At 42.4% G+C, this 7,862-nt stretch overlaps 1 protein-coding gene across 1 annotated transcript in view; it reads right to left on the reverse strand.

The window, feature by feature from the left end:
- DAXX (death domain associated protein) overlaps positions 1-3,421 on the reverse strand; it is a 23,841-nt gene extending 20,420 nt beyond the window's left edge. Inside the window, exon 1 of the mRNA XM_072431361.1 lies at positions 3,263-3,421. The gene's annotated coding sequence lies outside the window, so the exon portion shown is untranslated. The remainder of the gene's footprint in view (positions 1-3,262) is intronic.
- Between the last annotated feature and the right edge of the window lie 4,441 nt (positions 3,422-7,862).

The raw sequence follows: 7,862 nt of genomic DNA on the forward strand, positions 1-7,862 counted from the left end.
CTACCCATCTTCTTCTGTCTTTTGAAACCCTCACTACTTCCCACCACTACATATCGCCCATTCTATTGTGTGTGAAATTCCCCCACCTACTAGATTGTAATCTCTTCGGGGCAGGGTCCTCTTCTCCTAAATCACTGTCTGTATTGTTCTGTCATTTGCAATCCCTATTTAATGTACAGCACTGCGTATAATGTTGGCGCTATATAAATCCTGTTTATTAATAATAATAACTATGTTTTTGGAACGTGGGAGGAAACCCACACAAACAAGGGGAGAACATGCAAACTCCATGCAGATAAGAGTCCTGGTAGGGATTCAAACCTTGGACCCAGCACTGCAAAGGCCGGAGTACTAACCACTGAGCCACTGTGCTCCCCATATATTAAATCTAGTGTGTTTATTTCATTTTTTGGTTGTTACCAGTATTTCAAGTGTTCATTGTCCATGCACAAAGCAATAAAAACACTCTAGTTGTTATGAAAACAGGAGGTGAGGGGAAATCTTCCAATGGAGACATCTACAGTATTCCATGTGTTTAAAGGGGACCTTCCATAAGAAAAGGGAAGTTTCACTGTGTCTCCAGACACCGGGCTATACACAACACAAAAAGATTTAAGCCAAAAATAAACTACCACCCACCCCAGCCTCTAATGGTTCCAGGCGGCACAGCTGCAGGTTACTGGAAAGAGCTGGAAACCCCATTAGAATGGTACCAAATGGTTTCTGCATCTTCTCAAACTCCCAGTTCTAAGCCAGAATTATGTCACCCATGACACGGACTTTTTTAAAATGCGTGTGTATAAACACCAACACTGAATTATCAAAATACACAACTCTGTAAATCCAAAAGACAAATAATCTAAGGCTATGTACACACAATAATTGTCCTTAGAAAATGAACAACTAATGACAGAACAACTGTTCACGATTATTTTGCATCGTATAGTGTACGAGTCTGTACATGCTGTAACGATACGTTCAAATATAATCCACCAATAATGTACACACACTAGATACGATCGTTTGATGCAGGAAGTGATGTGTAGCGGAGAAAGTGCACCGCAAACAATCCGCGACCAATGATTAACCGTACACACAATAATAATACAATAAATAGCGAACAATCGTTGCCCAAATGGATCCAGCAGGACGGTCACAGGAAGCCTGTGTGGCGAAACGCTTAGGATAACGAGACTTAAGGACCTCAGTGATAAGGTTTTTACTCACTTACATCTGGTATTAATCTCTTCAGATCTACTCTGATATATATCAGAAGTTCATATTTAGCATAGCTTAGCGACCTCCCCCAGCCGAGCATGATTGAAATGCAAGGGGGAGGTGAATAACTTGATAACATTTTGTTACAATCAATTATTATGCTGTATGACCTAATTTGTTTTGAATATAATTAGCTAAAAAAAACTCTTATTTATAAACTGCACTCACTCCAGGGGGTGGCTAGAACCATTTCACCAAACTTGATAACCCAACCATACACCCACTTTAGGGATGATGTAACCCCCACGCAGGCATGCAGGAGTTTATTCATTTCATGAAGGGGAAAGCCAGGATTTTCACATTTTGCTGGACTGATCAGACAGGTAAAACTGGTTATTGCAGAGGAGACATCAAACTGTCCCATTCTGTATAATCACCTACCTGATGCTATCATGACATGATGATTGTTAAACTGGGAGTTTAGTTCCACAATAAAGTTAGACACCAAGAAGATGGGTTAGGGGGTAATATTAGGCAACCCTTTTAAAGTAAAAAATGTATTTTTTTTTTTAGGTGCAACAACCTTTGTTAAAAAAGGGGTGCAGCACTTCGTTGTGGCGATCAAGACAGAATAGGAGCACAAATCCTGCCGGGATACCTAAAGCTGCGTACACACTTCCAATTTTTATCGTTCAAAATGAACGACGAACGAACGACGAGCGATCGATTGGGCAAAAATCGTTCGTAAAAAAAGTAACCAATGACGCCGACGAACGAGGAAAGTCGTTGGAAATGAACGACCGGACCGGCGGATCGGATTGGACGACGATCGTTGACCATCGTTCGTGTGTACGATCGTTCATTGATCGTCCATGGTCTGAGCATGCGTGATGAACGAACGTTCCTGTGGTGCACGTAACTTCCTGTATCGTTCAAACGATCGCATCTATTGTGTGTACAATATCTACGAACGATCGTGTTGTTATCTGTATGTACAGGATCGGTGCCATACGATCGTTCGCAGATATCGTGCAGGATCGTTCGTCGTTCGTTTACCAACGATAATAATTGGAAGTGTGTACGTAGCTTAAGTCACGCATCCCTTCGGTGCTCCTTCTGCCCATGCCTGACCTGGAGCATTCACAGAAGTAGCCCTTTTATCAATGGGCTGATTTACACATGCGCAGTGCCATATGCAATCTTTCTCGCCATCTACAGGTGACATAGGAAGGAGAGAGAAGATGATGGCGGCGTCCGGGGCTTCCCGAAGATGGATACCGAGAAGACGCGGTACCCAAACAAAGAAGCCTCCCGCCAGATCTGAGGGATTAAAGCTGTGTTTTTTATTATGGGTTTAGCTCTGCTTTAAGCCCCCATATGTACCTTAGCTACTACTCATAGTACTCACATTGGTTTGCTGCATCGTAAACACAGCAAAGTCCCTTCACATCGCAGCTACAACACACAATGATAGGCTTGGAGCTGGAAATGAGCACCATTCAGTCCCAGGTTCGAACCCCGGTCTGCATGGAGTTTGTATGTTCTCACCGTGTTCGCGTTGGTTTCCTCCCACCTCTCAAAAACATGCAGTTAGGTTAATCAGGCCATATTATTGACATATGACTATGACAGGGATATTAGATTGTGAGCTCCTTTGAGGGACTGTGTACAGCACTGCCTAATATGTTGGCGCTATAATATATAATATGGAGAGGGGAGAATAAGCACAATGTATACAAATCTACAAAATGAAAAATGTATGGGGGGAGGGGGGATGACAGCAAAATGACAGACATAATAATGATTGAATCATTCCCAGGGGAAATCCCACTGCTAGATAGAAATATTATATATTATTATTATTATTATTATTATTAATGGGGATCTATGTTAAATACTATACAACACAAGTGACACACAATGTACACAACAGGCAGAAGACAATGACTGTGTGTTAGTCCCACACATGCCCATGTCTACCTACATACACATGCGCACTCATGCATTACACTCACAGCGAAAATCCGCTTACAAGCCAACTAACCTATGACAGACACCTCCGCCAATTCCAACAACCCGCACGGGTGTCTCCGCGGTAAACTACAGCTAAACGATACAGCGCCTTCTTCCGGTGCCAGGCGTCAGGGAACAGAATTCCGTTTCCGCTTCCGGGAAGCTTCAGAGCAGCGGCAGCAGCAGGGCGGGAGATGGGAGGGGGCGGAGCGTTATTGGAGAAGTCGGATACTTTGGGGGTGGGGCAGGATGTTGTAGCAGAAACTGTGTCCCTGGGGAGGAGGCGGGGCTTTGTTGGTGACGCGATGTAAGAAGAGCAAGGGGCGGGGTGTGAAATAGGAAAAGAAAGGGCGGGGCGTTATGGGAGAAGAAAGGGCGGGGCGTTATAGGAGAAGAAGGGCGGGGCGTTATAGGAGAAGAAGGTTGCACATGCAGAGAGAGATTTAGTATTATTTTAATTGTTTGTGGTATAACAAAACGGTGTGGCCACAGTGATGGCACAAATGGCGATACAGGACCTGACCTGAAGACAGTGAAAGAAAACAACCATACAGAATCCACTGGAGGTGAAAGTCTAAAAGTAAAAAGGGGAAAGAAAATTCACATTCATGTGATAAGTTTGTTGCCTACACATCTGCCTGGATTCCCATTCCTTAATATGAAATGCATTTCTTTCCTCAGAAAAATATTTTAATGAAATGTATTTGTAATCAAGGGAACGATTGATTGATGCGTTGGAAGCAGGAAAATTGGAAAAACGATTGGCTAAAAACCCGATGCCAACAACACAGAGCAATGCAGCTTAGCCACAGACCAATCAGGGTGCCCATGTTGCCCCTTGACCACCAATGTCTACAATGGAAGCATGAGCATCAGATTGGACCATGGAACAATTTTAGAAGGCCTGGCCTGATGATTAAGTTTTTTTTAATCATGTGGATGACCGGGTACATTTACAATATTGGGGTAGAAATGGCAGCAGGATGCATTATGGGTGGAGGGCAGGCCAGTTTGAACTAAAGAATCTTCTATGAATATCTTGGTGCCAGATACCACAGGACACCTTCAGAGGTTTTGTTGAGTCCATGTTTCCAATGGTCAGAGCTGTTTTGGTTGATCAGTGTTAGCACTAGAAGATGCTTAGGGCCACTTTCATTCAGTGTTCAACTGCGGTCATGAACACTCCAATTCCAGTGAACAGGAGAGTTTGGGACCATTGTTTGTGCATGCAGCCACATCAGATCGCGGCAAGGTTCCCAAAATTGACATAGTACTTATGGCTTCGCGGTTATTCTCTGAAGATGTGTGCAAATCTTTTTGACCATGGTGTAATTTGCATCACCCATGCCCACAGCAGCAGTTTACTGCACGCCCCGGAGGTGCCAGCTGCACAGTATTGACACCGCAGGTCTGAAAGTGCCCATCTCTGGTATAGAGCCACTAACCCAACTCTCTCCTTTACAATCAAATATGAACGCTGCAGCCAGACTCATCCATCCTTCTCACCGCTCCTCTTCTGCTGCATCTCTATGAAGATCTCTAATTTGGCTTTCATTTCACCTTGTAATCAAATTCAAGCTCCTGTGCTTTGCCTTCAAATCCCTCCACAGTTCTTGTCCCACTTACATTTCTGACCTGATAGATAAATACTCCCCTAGCCGCTCTCTTCGCTCCTCCAATGACCTCCTAATGACTTCCTCACTCATAACCTCATCACACCCACGGTCCAAGACTTCTCTAGAGCTGCCCCAACTCTCCGGACTGGTCTTCCGCGTCCTATTCGGCTTGCTTTTACTTTCTGCACATTTAAAAGAGCCCTTAAACCCATCTTTTCAAACTCGCCTACCCATCTTCATCTGTCTCCTAAACCCTCACTACTTCCCACCACTCCACACCCCCCTCTATTGTGTGATACTTCCCTCACCTCTTAGATTGTAAGCTCTTCGTGGCAGGGTCGTCATTCTGTGTCACTGTCTGTATTCATTTGTCATTTGCATCTCCTATTTAATGTACAGCGCTGCGTAATATGTTGGTGCTATATAAATAAGTTAAGGTTTTAAAGCTCATCCAATTTTTAGGCAACAAAACTTTGGAACCAGCTACACTTAGTGGAGCTACAAAGGACTCCAGGATACTTAGATGAACCCAAGCTGCAGATGTTGGCATGTTTACTATGCTGCAAGCAGCCCTGATGCCTTTCGTTGTCTTGGGACACTGGAAAAATGGAGGCTTGCTGATTGTCGGTTTTACATGTAGTATTATTGTATGTTTTTTTGTTTTACTTTACACTCAAATGGACACATAAGGTAAGTCTTGAGCATATAATGATCAAAACTTTTATGAGGTATTTATTGCCGGGTATGTCCCCTCTGAAGGGGGTCACCTTATGTATTTGTGTGGGTGACCAAGAACATTAGAAAAAAAAGTGATGGAAAAATTCAAGATTTTAAGTTGTCATTAGAAAAACAGAAAACACATCTTCTATTATTATTCTTCGGTACTTATATAGCGCCAACGGATTACACAGCGCTTTACAAAGTGCATAGTCATGTCACTAGCTGTCCCTCAATGGGGCTCACGATCTAATATCCCTACCATAGTTATATGTTAAGATCTTTCTGTATGTTAATCTTTAATACAGTCTAAAATCAATTTTGGAGGGAAGCCTATTATCCTGTTTTTTTTTGCAAATGTGGGAGGAAACCCACACAAACACGGAAAGAACCTGCAAACTCCATGCAGATATTGTCCTAGCCAAGATTGGAACCTGGGACCTAGCGCTGCAAAGGTCAGAGTGCTAAATTCTGAGCCATCTTGCATTTGGAACATTTATTTTGGTAACAGCTGTATTAGTAATCCATAACAGCTAACAGTTTGAGGTGACCAAAGTGAGTGTAGATGGGCTGCAGGAAACAACCAAATTGCAGTTTCATGTGTTTTTTTTTTGCAAGCACAAGGAATTTTAAAGGCCCTTTTAAAGCAGCGAGTGAGTCTCTAGAGAGACTAGAGTGCCAGCACCTTTCCAAAACTATCTGGATACCAGATCAGGGTATGGAAAGCAAATGGAATCCAGTCCCCATGGGGATTTCATCTCACTTAGGAGATGTGTACCTGAGAACAGGTTTTTTTTTAGCAGGGGTGTCAAACTCTGTCCCGAGGGCCAAATCTGGCCCGCAACGTCCTTTTTTTTGGCCCCCAAAGGAATCCTAAATACGAATTGCAGTTGTCCCGCCGCTGCATTGAAATAGCACAGGTACTACAATTCCCGATTTCACTTGCGTCTTTAAACCAGCTCTCTCTCTGCCTATGCGTGGCCCTTCATTGGACCGTTTTATAGACTCAGGGAATTGTAGTAGCGGTGCTATTACAGTAAAGAGGGAGTTCCAGCCACTCAAAACATTAAGCCCCGCATTGGACGGTTTCCTTGACGCAGGGAATTGTAGTAGCAGTGCTATTTCAGTTTCAAGTTTGGCCCGTGACTTTGTCTAAGTTTTTATTTTGGTCCACTGTGTATTTGAGTTTGACACCCCTGTTTTATAGGCCTTTTGGTAGTGACATAGCATTGCTTTCTTATGTTAGAGATATTAGAATGTCTAGTAGGGAAAGGCCAAAAACAGAAGGATTTGTAAAAAGAACTACAGAAAGAAAAGGATATAGATACTTGCTATGCAGGCCCAGCAAGAGGGAACAGTCAGCAGTACAGCAGTGACAACCCCAAATGTTCGAAGACCGGAAAGCCAACAGCAGGAGTGCCGTAAGACCAGTGGCCGCCAAGCAGTGGTCCGTAGACCGCAACTAATGATAATAGTAACAATAGTAATACTTCACTTAACCATGAGCTGATCAATGGAATCAGAGGCTCTACAGTCCTCATCAGGCACCATCCGGAAAGATCATTATATTACAAATGTACCGGTATATATTTTTAAAACAAATTTATATTCATGGTCCACAGGATTTAAAATTATAAATCTAGTGGCCTGTGAGGTCCAAAAGGTTGGCGACCGCTGCTGTAGACATCACACACGTCCTTGTACAATATTAGTGAGGAAGTGCATTGGTATTTTGGACAAAAAAAAATTGTTTTTCAAGATACTGCTGTGGAAAATTTTTCTTGGACTGCAAATAGTTTTTTTTTAGTTCAAAATGACCCTAAACTATGAAATGAAAATGTGGTGTTCATACAGAAATTTGTGCAAAAGTGCAACATTATTATTACAAAATGAAACTATAAATTGCACATACTTATAAACCATGGCAAATTTATTTACAATAACACAACACACATATTTACATATGTACACACAACCATAAAAATTAAACCATTTATGACCATAAGCAGATCGGCGTTATAGCTGAAAAAAATCTTACACCCTATCGGGCTCATTCAACAAGGCATTACAGTACTGTGCAAAGCCCAGTAACCAGACTAACTAAATTTCATTATATCAATGTCCATCAAAGAGGAATTCTGATTGAATGCCATGGATAACTACACTTTCCACATTGCTGTGGCCTTAATAAGCCTAAATATTTATAGAAGGAATTATTTTTAACAGATTAAAAACCAGCGGTAACAGCTGAAAAGAATGTGCGTATACAATACAAGACATTTTCTATTCTGCCACAAA

The sequence above is a fragment of the Pyxicephalus adspersus genome, chromosome Z (assembly GCF_032062135.1).
Source record: "Pyxicephalus adspersus chromosome Z, UCB_Pads_2.0, whole genome shotgun sequence".
Lineage (NCBI taxonomy): Eukaryota > Metazoa > Chordata > Amphibia > Anura > Pyxicephalidae > Pyxicephalus > Pyxicephalus adspersus.